At 43.7% G+C, this 9486-nt stretch overlaps 1 long non-coding RNA gene across 4 annotated transcripts; it reads left to right on the top strand.

The window, feature by feature from the left end:
- Positions 1-1208: 1208 nt before the first annotated feature.
- Positions 1209-5749, top strand: LOC311444659. 4 transcript variants are annotated; one of them, XR_014697989.1, is made up of 4 exons: positions 1209-1223; positions 1333-1493; positions 4583-4705; positions 5110-5749. It is a non-coding gene; the product is annotated as an uncharacterized lncRNA (long non-coding RNA). The 4 variants fall into 4 exon arrangements; XR_014697991.1 differs by lacking the exon at positions 1209-1223 and having other exon boundaries at positions 1235-1376; positions 4583-4687; XR_014697992.1 differs by lacking the exon at positions 1209-1223 and having other exon boundaries at positions 1235-1493.
- The last annotated feature ends 3737 nt before the right edge of the window (positions 5750-9486 follow it).

Here is a 9486-nt window from a genome sequence, read left to right as displayed (position 1 = left end):
CAATATTTCTCATCTGTGTAAGAAAAGCTTAATGAACAATCAATTCACATATTATGAATTTAGTTGTAAATGCACTAATATGTACAAAACACACACCACATGTGCTTTAACGCGTTGCTGCTGTGGCTGGTGTATGCCCAGGCACATGACATGTGCTGGGGCACCAAAGCTGTGACCCAGTGCCCAGAAATCCCCGAGGCAGCTGCACTGTGATAACAGACCTCAGTGAGCTAGTGGAAAAAAATGTTGTTGATAAGATGCAGCTAATTTGTGGATTAATGGAAAACAGCCTGGGACACTTAATTTGCGGTAACCTCGCAAGGTGAACATGATAAAATCATTCCAGGAGTGTTAGATTTTGTCTAAATTGACTTTCCAGGTTCAGGCTAGGTTTGAGGGTTTAAATGGCTGAGGGCTCGCACACTAAATGAGTTTGTAGGACTTTAGGGTCTCTCTCTACTCCCAGCCTGAAGTAAGGAAGTTACTTAGGGGTTTAGATTCTGAGTCCTTCTTGGCCCTGCATACTCCAGGCTGAGCACCCACTGCCAGAACACCCGTCAGGAAGCAGGCTACCACAGATCAGTGGTCCGTGGCTCCCTCACTTCTCCTTTGTGGTTCTTCAAGTCCTCCTTTGGGCCAGGCTTTGCAAAGAATGAGGGCTGCAGGCCCCATCCTGCAGGCCCTTTCTACAGCCTATAGCTGTGGTTGTGCACCGTGGTCCAAAGGGACCCAATGGACAGAGCAAAAGTAAAAGGAGATCTAAAATGCTCAGGGCTTGCAAGAACCCAGAATGTGGAGGGGCTTGGGGACTGCATGCCCTGAAGAAGGGTGTCTCAAAAATCAGCCTACTGACTAGTTATGTATGTTGTTCTTAATAGCTATACTTGGAATGTAAAACTCTTTATTTATATATTTATTATCTGAAAGGATAAGAGAGATATTTGGCTTATCTAACAAGAAATTATTATTATTATTTTTTATTTTCTTATTTAGGACCAACTTTTATTAACGTAGAGACTGGCACAAGCTTCTAGCGCAAACGATCACATCGTCACTGTGAAATGCATCATTTGTCATTAAGGAGTGTTGGTAATGTAATTGTTAGGGAGCTACCTTTAAAAAAAAAAAAAAAAAAAAAAGGCAAACCAGGTGGGAGTGAATTACTTAAAACCAGAACACCTGCTCATGACTTAAGTCTTAATTGTGATCAATTGTTTCCAGCTGTAGGTGTTGATGGCTTCACTCACAAACATTTTTTCCCCCACTCTGTCTGCTCTTCAAAGGGGAAGTTTAATCATTTTTCTGGATTTCCTTTTGCCTTCTCTTTATAAGAAATGCCTCCTGTTCTTTGGTGGTCCCAAGAAACTTTTCCAAAGGTGAGTAGCTTCTGAGGAAGTTGGTGTTGGTGGTGGAGGAGCTGGTTTCAGGGCACGTCGTACCCTGTGGCTGGAGGAGAGGACGTATTGGGCAAGCATGAAACTTCAGGAGAAAAGGTAAGTGCAAGAGGCTGAAACTCTCAGTACAGGGCTATGTATGTCAGGCTTGTTGCTTGGGTAGGGATGGATACAAGCCTCTCGCTTCTTAGTAAGTGGATGCAGCACCAGGTATTTTGCAAATGGTGGTGATGGTGTTTGTGTGAGGTGGTGGTGAAGTCCTGTGGTTTCTCCAGTGTGTGGTCCTGGGTGTTAGATCAGACAATGCTGCTCCTCTGGTTTGTTGCTACTTATTATCACCACAGTAGTGGCTGGGGAGGCAAGTGTCAGCATAAAGGGGATGGAGAAAAAGGAGGAGGTCGGGAAGCACAGCCAAGAGCAAAGGTCCTGTCCTCACAGGAGGATGTGTAGGAAGCACTGCGTGATAATGTGACACCCATCAGAAAAGAGAGAAATGGAAATGTTAAGTGTGGTAATAACTGCATCTCCGCAGCTTGTTCCAGCATCCTAGAATGAGTTTTGCGGGGGGTTTGGCAGCAAAAGGGAGTCAAGGCGGTCCATTGCTAGAAAGTATGTGACAGAAGGCATACTTTTTTTAAAGTCAATTCTTTATTTCCATGTAATATGTTGCACTGTGCATGAGGTATTTGTGTTCTGCACTACTCTGCTTGTTTGGATGACGCTTTGGGAAGAAACCTGTTTGAGAAGGGAGACAGAAAGCAATCACTGGGCTTCCAGTGTTCTCTCATGCTCCAGTGGTTTGGGTCCCCATTGCAGGGGTTTTAATGCTGCAAATGCATTCTAAACAATTATTTCCCTTATGCAGCAATAACATAAGAATAATTAACCAAACCATCCATCTCTGCTTTCTGTTTAAGAATGATTGATTAGTATGTTTGACAGTTATTAATGTGGTAAACAAATATTTCAGAGAAAGAGGAATAAAAGCCCTAAAAGTGTAAAATACAAACTAGCACCAGCTTCCTCCTGCCTTTCAAGAAGCAGAAACTGATCCCTTCTGCCACAGCTGGTGTTTATCTAGAGATAATTTGAGTTTGGCCAGGTATGTGGCTGGAGATATTAGACACAATCAGGCAGTTTCCCCATGAGTTTGTGTACGTGGTTTTTCTTTTTTTTTTTTTTTTTTGTAACACTTATGAATTTGTTTCCCTTATCTAGTTAATTCTGCAGCTCCTCATGTATGCAGCAATTTAAGTCAACACGGAGTAAATGTATGTTTTCCATCAGGCTGTCAGGGTGCAATCATTCCCAGCCTGCAGGAGCAATCACTTCGGCAGAACCTCTCTGAATTAGTGGCAGGAGGAAAGCTCGTCAGTGCCCGCCTGGGTCCCAGCGTGAGGATGTGCCATGCAGGGTGCTGGGCTCTGGGGGTCAGCACAGCCAAATGAATGAGCGTGGGCCTGGTGAGAGAGAATTAGCAGTGCTGAATCTTCCTGAAAATTGTGTTCCTCGGTGTTTGGAAACATATGGTTATGATTTTCTTCTTGTGCAGTGCGGCTGAACTATATTTTGCATATAGATTGGGATCAAATGTACTGTGGTAGAAATCTTTCCTAGTTTTCCAGCTTCTATGTATCTGAGCCCCTCATTTGATGACACGATAAAAAACACCTTTCAGACAAGAAGTAAGAATTTTTAAGCCACGTATCTTGTTACTTGTTTTTGTGGTGTGGGGCAGGGAGCTGAGGTACAGCTGGTGGGAGCAGGTGGGGGAGACTCCAAATTGAGCCTGCAGGTTGTAGGGGCTACAGCCTCAATTAAGCTGATATAGGCTACCTGTGAACACTTCCAGGGCATGTGTTGTGTTACCCCTTTCACAGTTTGAATCCCTACTTACTGGTATCCCCAAAACTTCAGAGATCACAATACTGGTGTTGTGAGGCCCACATGTATGTTCTCCGCTGAGCCCCACCTGGGGTGACCTCCCTGCACGTGTTATACTCATGGCTGTTGTGGACTTGCTAAATGATGGGGTCCAGAGGATGTGTAATGTCTGATGTGCAAAAAATCACATTATTGACTGCTCTGGGTTTGGCCACATCCATAACCATTCCCCTTATGCCACGTGTCCCCTTCCCTCCCAGCAAGGCAGGTGAAAGCTGTTGTGCCATTCATTCAAACAGGGTCCCTTGGCTGACAGAGGGTGGGGTTTCAGCTATAAGGTCTTCTTGAGGTCCTCTTTTATTCCAGAGGAAACTGAAGTTTATCCCCCCAGCACCCCACTGAAAGTCAAGTTAGCAATAGGACATGCGGTGCTTGGGAAGGTGACTTCAAAATTTGAACCGAAGGACACTGTGATTTGAAGATCCCATAATAGGAAGTCTGAAATAGATGTTCTCTAGATGCTGGAGTCTGGGATTCAGATCTGATAGAAACCTAATTAAAGTCTCAATGACATTACCTAGATGCTGCTCGGCTTGGTAAATAACACTTAGAAATTTCTGGAGGTCAGAGAATGTTTTTGTTGAACGGGTGCAGGTGGCTGCAGGGCAAATAATTACTCTTGGTTGAACTTAGAGCCCCCTATTATTGTGGTCTACCTACTTTTTTAAATACTTTTGAGTTTGTATTTCAAAATTACCAAAAGAAATCAGGCTCAAGAGGTTATTAGCATTTCACTTTTCTGTCATAACACAGAAGCAGGCATCGTCTGGGAAGGGACTGATTGCCTGTGCTGTTGCTGCCTTGTTGCTGAAGCAGAAAACCTTCTATTAGTTTATGGAGATGAGATTTAGACTTACACAAAAACTTGACACCATGCCATGTTTTTAATTAGTTTTTTTGAAAAGATACATGAGGTGACACATGCACACACCGTCATTTCTTAGCATGGCTGCTAAGGAGAAAGTCTTTGATTCTGAAATTTGTATCTTTCTTGCAGGTAACTCATTTTATAATTGTGATTTAAATAGGTCAGGACCACGTTCCTCTAGTTTTACTCTTCCAGAGAAACCACCTTGCTTCTTCACTTGGCCTGTTGCTTTTAATGAGAGAGTATCTAGATTTGATCCCAAGTAAATATAAAAGCAACAAGTGAAATCAGGACCTGATGCTTGATAAATTTCACCATTACATAATTTTAGAAGAAACTGAGCCCTTTCGTTATTTCTTTTCCTTATCAATTTTAGTTTTAAGACCATTGATTCCTCAGATTTGAGTGGGATTATTAGTGGAGCCTGGTCTTGTGGCCTCTTCAAGGCCAACTAACGTTTTGAAGATCTCTTTTCTGGAAAGTAAGCAACTTTACATAGGCAAGTCAGTGTGTGTGTGACATGATTTGTTGTCTGATCACCCTAAAACATCCCCTGAACTCCTCAGTGCATTTCAGTTTCACACTTTGACAGATTAACAGCTGGCAATATGTCCCATAGCCTTTGGTAAATCCAGCTTTAATTAACTGACATTTTAGTGGTCCCTGGCTTCAATATAACTTAATTTAATTTGTTGGGCATGATTCTGTACACATGAAGCCTGTAGCCAAAGTTGCGTTCACATCCCTGCTGTAGCAGTGCCAGTCCACCATCAGCTACTTGCAAGTGTTATTAAGAGCTGGTCCAGAGCCCAGATAAAGGCAGTGCAGAGATAGCAGGAGGCTTTAGAAGCTCTGTGTGACTATGTATTCGTAAATAAGTGATTTATTTATATTTTATTTTAGAGAAGGCATAGAGGAGTGAACTCCTCTGCTGGAGGAGTCCTCCCTGGTATAGGATGGTGTGTGCTGTGGAGCTGGGGACTCTCACACATGTTCCTGCAGCTCCCTCCTCCCCAGCTCAGTTTAATATTTTCCACAGCCAGCAGTGAGAAACCTCCAGAAGACAAGAAATACTCATTTGCAACCTTGCTGGTGTTTTTTGGTTGGCTTTCTAAAGGGATAGAGAGGAACTGAGCTGCTGAGCTCTTGTTGTGTTTAGGGAATCCATCTTCTGCAGTTCCTTAGAGAAATATAATTTGAATAATGTGTCTCCACTGAAACAGGTATTTTAAATGTAAAATAGAAGTTGTAAACCTCTCTTTGATTAAATGTATTTTGGATTCCTTTTCCCATCCTGTGTCTGGGCTCCAGCCCTGGAAGATAAGCCAGAAAAATGTTTCACTGCTCTTCTAATGTGGGTCATATTTGTGCTGTTGAATGAAGCTGTCTGTAGCCTAAGAGTACACAAAAGATGTGCAGAATGTAAGCTGTACAAATGTTAGCACTTGAGCCCGAAGGCCCCTATTAAATTGGCCCACATATTTGCATGTGTATTTACTTAATTCCTTCCTTTTTACCTATTAAATTCAGTGTGCCAGGGGAATGTTTCTGTGGTTTATTTGCAGGTCAGCTGCACCACTTCTCGCCTACAACTAGTGTTGTTGTATCAATCTCTACAAAAATAATGTTGGTTCAGTATCAAGCTAAAATACTGTGTTTATAGCCTAAAGTTGATGCCTCACATGCAGTGGTCACTGTGCCTCTAGCTGGAACACAGCCAGCTATTTCTCTGTGTTGTGTATTTGTTCTCCTTAGTGGCCCAGGAGTACAGACATGTCCTGTAGTGATGTGAACTGGTTTGGTAATGTTATGTTCATGTAGGACCTCTTTGTTCTGGTGGTGCTGTACAAAAGCCTTTATAAGCTGATACAGGAGTAGCTTTAGAGTACTCATTTTCACATATCTGTCTGTTGCAATTCCTGAAGGGCACATTTTGTGCCTGTAAGGGTTTCATTTCCCTATGGGAGGGCGGGGGAATCTTGTCAAAACATCACTCTTCAAGCAGGTACTAAAACACGTGTTTTAAAGATAAATGTCATGACACCCCTATTTTACTCTTCTGTAGCTATAATGAACAGTAATTTGATAAGCATACTCTGGGCGGCTTGGAGAGGCTATACCAGGCTTGGTTTGATGGCTTTGCTGCCTCTGTATTCATCACCTTTGTCGCTTAGAGACAGTTTCTCCTGAGCTCGTAACCTCGGTGGCTGCTTTCCATCCCTCACTGAGCTGCTGTGATTGAGCCTCCTCCCTGCTGTGATCTCAGCCTCCTTCCAGCTGTGTTTATTTAAAACAGCCTTAATGGTGCTGGAATCAGGGAAAGGCTGGGGTTGGCAGGGACTTTAAAGCCCACCTGGCTCCAATCCCTTGCCATGGATAGGGGCATCTTCCACCAGCCCAGGTTGCTCAAACCTCATCCATCCTGGCCTTGGGCACTTCCAGGGTTGGGGCACCCACAGCTGCTCTGGGCAGCCTGCTCAGCACCTTGCCACCTTCATAGTAAAGGATTCCTTCCTTACATCTAATCTACATCTCCCTTCTTTTAGTTTAAAACCATTCCCCTTGTCCTATCTCTATCTGTCCATGTAAAAAGTTTCTCTCCATTTTTTCTATAAGCCTGCTCTAAGTACTGAAATGCCACAATGAGGTCTCCCCAGAGCCTTCTCTTCTCCAGGCTGAATATTCCCAGCTCTCTCAGCCTTTCTTTCTAGAAGAGGTGCCCAGCCTCTGATCGTCCTTGTGGCCTCTTCTGGACCCACTCTAACAAGTCCAGGAACACGAAGGAACTGTGCATGACCTGGTGGTGTAAGGTGCTGCCAGGAACAACTACAGAATAAAAATAAAAAGCCAATCTGCCTGCAAAGCCATGGATGACAGGAGGATGAGCAAATCCTGCTGCTGACAGGTAGTGATATAGCTGACAAAATGCTCATCCCTGCAAGCAGGCATGGATCCTGGCCTCTCCAGCTGTGCTGCTCTCATGTGGGGCAGGAGGAGGCAGCTCCCAGCCTCACCCACAGCCCCTCAGAGCCCACCCCAAGGCCATTTACCATGCTCAGGATACACTGCAGCTATGTTTTGGTACAATTTGAATAATTAAGTAATAGTTAAGTTAAATATATATATATATATATATATATACACACACACATACAATCACCTCAATGCATCAAGGATTTAAAGGAAAAAATATCTCCTTGATTCTCTTGGTGCAATATTGCTTCTACAAACTCTTCAGCAGGGACTGGGAAACCTTGCTGATATTCTGAATATTGCTAAATGTTGCCTTTAACCATGCAGTGTTTTAGCACGCAGAGGATGAAATTAATGAATCTGATGATAATGAAGGTATAACTGAATGAGATGAGTGTTATGCCTAGAAGCTAATCATCAAGCAATTCAAGTGAGGCTGCAATTATAAGATTAAGATTTGTGTGATAACATTGTTTACCTTTATACAAACCAAAATCCAATACTTAATAAAGCAGCGGCAAATTAAGTTAGGGGAGAAGAAAATATAAGGGGTGTGGGGGGGCAATCTCTTACCTGTCACCAGACAGGTAGATTGGTTGCTGTATCTGTTGCTCAGAAAAAGCCTGGCCTTTCTGGAGGCTGAAACAACAAAACCTTCTGGGGGCCCTGGGGGAGGCAGGGGCTCACCAAGGCAGGTGGAGACAAAACCTTTGCTGTCTGTGCTCATGGTGAAGTCCCAGTCATTGTTCATGTGTGGGTTTTAGGAAACCAGGAAGGTTTTTCTGGTGACTCTTCACCAAGGCACCAAGTGAAGCCCTGCGAGTATCTGCCTGCCCCCCCCTATTCTCAGCCTGTATCTGGGAGCTTTGTTAAGAAGCGTAACTTGGAAATGAAAGATTTCTACCTGCACACAACCAATGGCTGATGGAGCAATATGTGCAATAGAAAAAGGCCTGAGAAAGGGAGCTGGATCCGTGCATGCAACTCCTTGTTGGTTAGCCCACTTTTTGCAGCCATCCAAAGGAGGCCAAGTGTGGTTGCCCCAGCAAAGGGGACAGGCAGGGTGTGTGTGTGTGTGGGGGGACCCGCTCATTTGGCCTGGGGAGAGGGAAGACCTTGTGTGTTTTGGGACAGGAGGGAAGGACTGGACTCATTTCAAGTGGGTAAGGTCAGTGCTCTGAGAAGAAGACTGGAGAAAATGTGAGTGGAGCATCCAGGGGCACGTGAAACCTGCCCAGGAAGCATCCCAGAGTGGTGCATGAAATATGCTGGTTTTCCCTGGAAAAAGCCTAAAGTAGGGCAAGAATCATTCAGTGGAAACCCAGTCCTAGAGGCTGTGAGGGAGAAAGAGGTCTGTCCCAGGGGCACTGGGCTGGGGTTTTTTAGGGATTATTTTGGCTACCGGCTGCCAGCGTTAGAGCCTTTTCCACCACACGATGGCATCAGTTAGGCACTGAAGGAAGGCAAGGCTGCAGAAGGACCTCGGGAGACGAGAGTGGGTTTAAAATAAAAACAACATTCCAAAATTAATAGCAGACTAGTATGAAACGGGCATTTGTCACACAAATGTCTTCCTCAAAATTATATTATCGAAGAGCTTATTTCTGATGCATAAAATGAAATTGCCACTCATCAGATGAGCCAGCACGGCTGCTGACGGTGGGACTAGTGGCGTGAACAAAATTTTGCTTGCGAATGCTTTCCTGTTTGTGCATATGAGATCTAAGTGGGTTTCGGTTCTCTGCTAGGTCTCGTAAAGGCCATCGGTTGTTTGCTGTAAGCTCACAACAAATATTTACCCTTGTCTGATGCTCTCCTAACGTGCTGCCTAAGGTCTCTATTGCAGTTTGTTTTATGCGAGTCCTCATTTAGATGCTCTGTGCTTCGCGGACAAACACGCATACATAATTTCTTCTCAGTCCTTTTTCAGGGCTTCCTTTTATCTCTGTGTGTCCTCAAAAATTGTTTAAAGTAAAAATGTAGGTAGATATTCGTGGCGCCCCATACTTCTCTGTCCATAATCATCAGCTGCCCTGAGATTTATGTTAATTAAGATCCTTTTGTAGTTATTACAAGAAGTAATTGCAGAATACTTTAGTACTTCTTGGTCTTTCCTGAGATTGTCAGAGTTGTAAATAGTCTTTTATATATATATATTATGAATTCCTTTTTCGTACCCTATATTTGCGCTATTCTTCAGGAAGATGAAGAGTATCCCAGTGTGGCCACACTCCTATACAGATGGCTTTTTAAAAAAACAAACAAACAAAAAAAAACCAAACAACAGTCCACCTCCTTCTTGGTTCC

This window comes from Aythya ferina (assembly GCF_964211825.1).
Source record: "Aythya ferina genome assembly, chromosome: 14".
Classification (NCBI taxonomy): Eukaryota; Metazoa; Chordata; class Aves; order Anseriformes; family Anatidae; genus Aythya; species Aythya ferina.
This window is presented reverse-complemented; position numbering and strand designations above follow the sequence as displayed.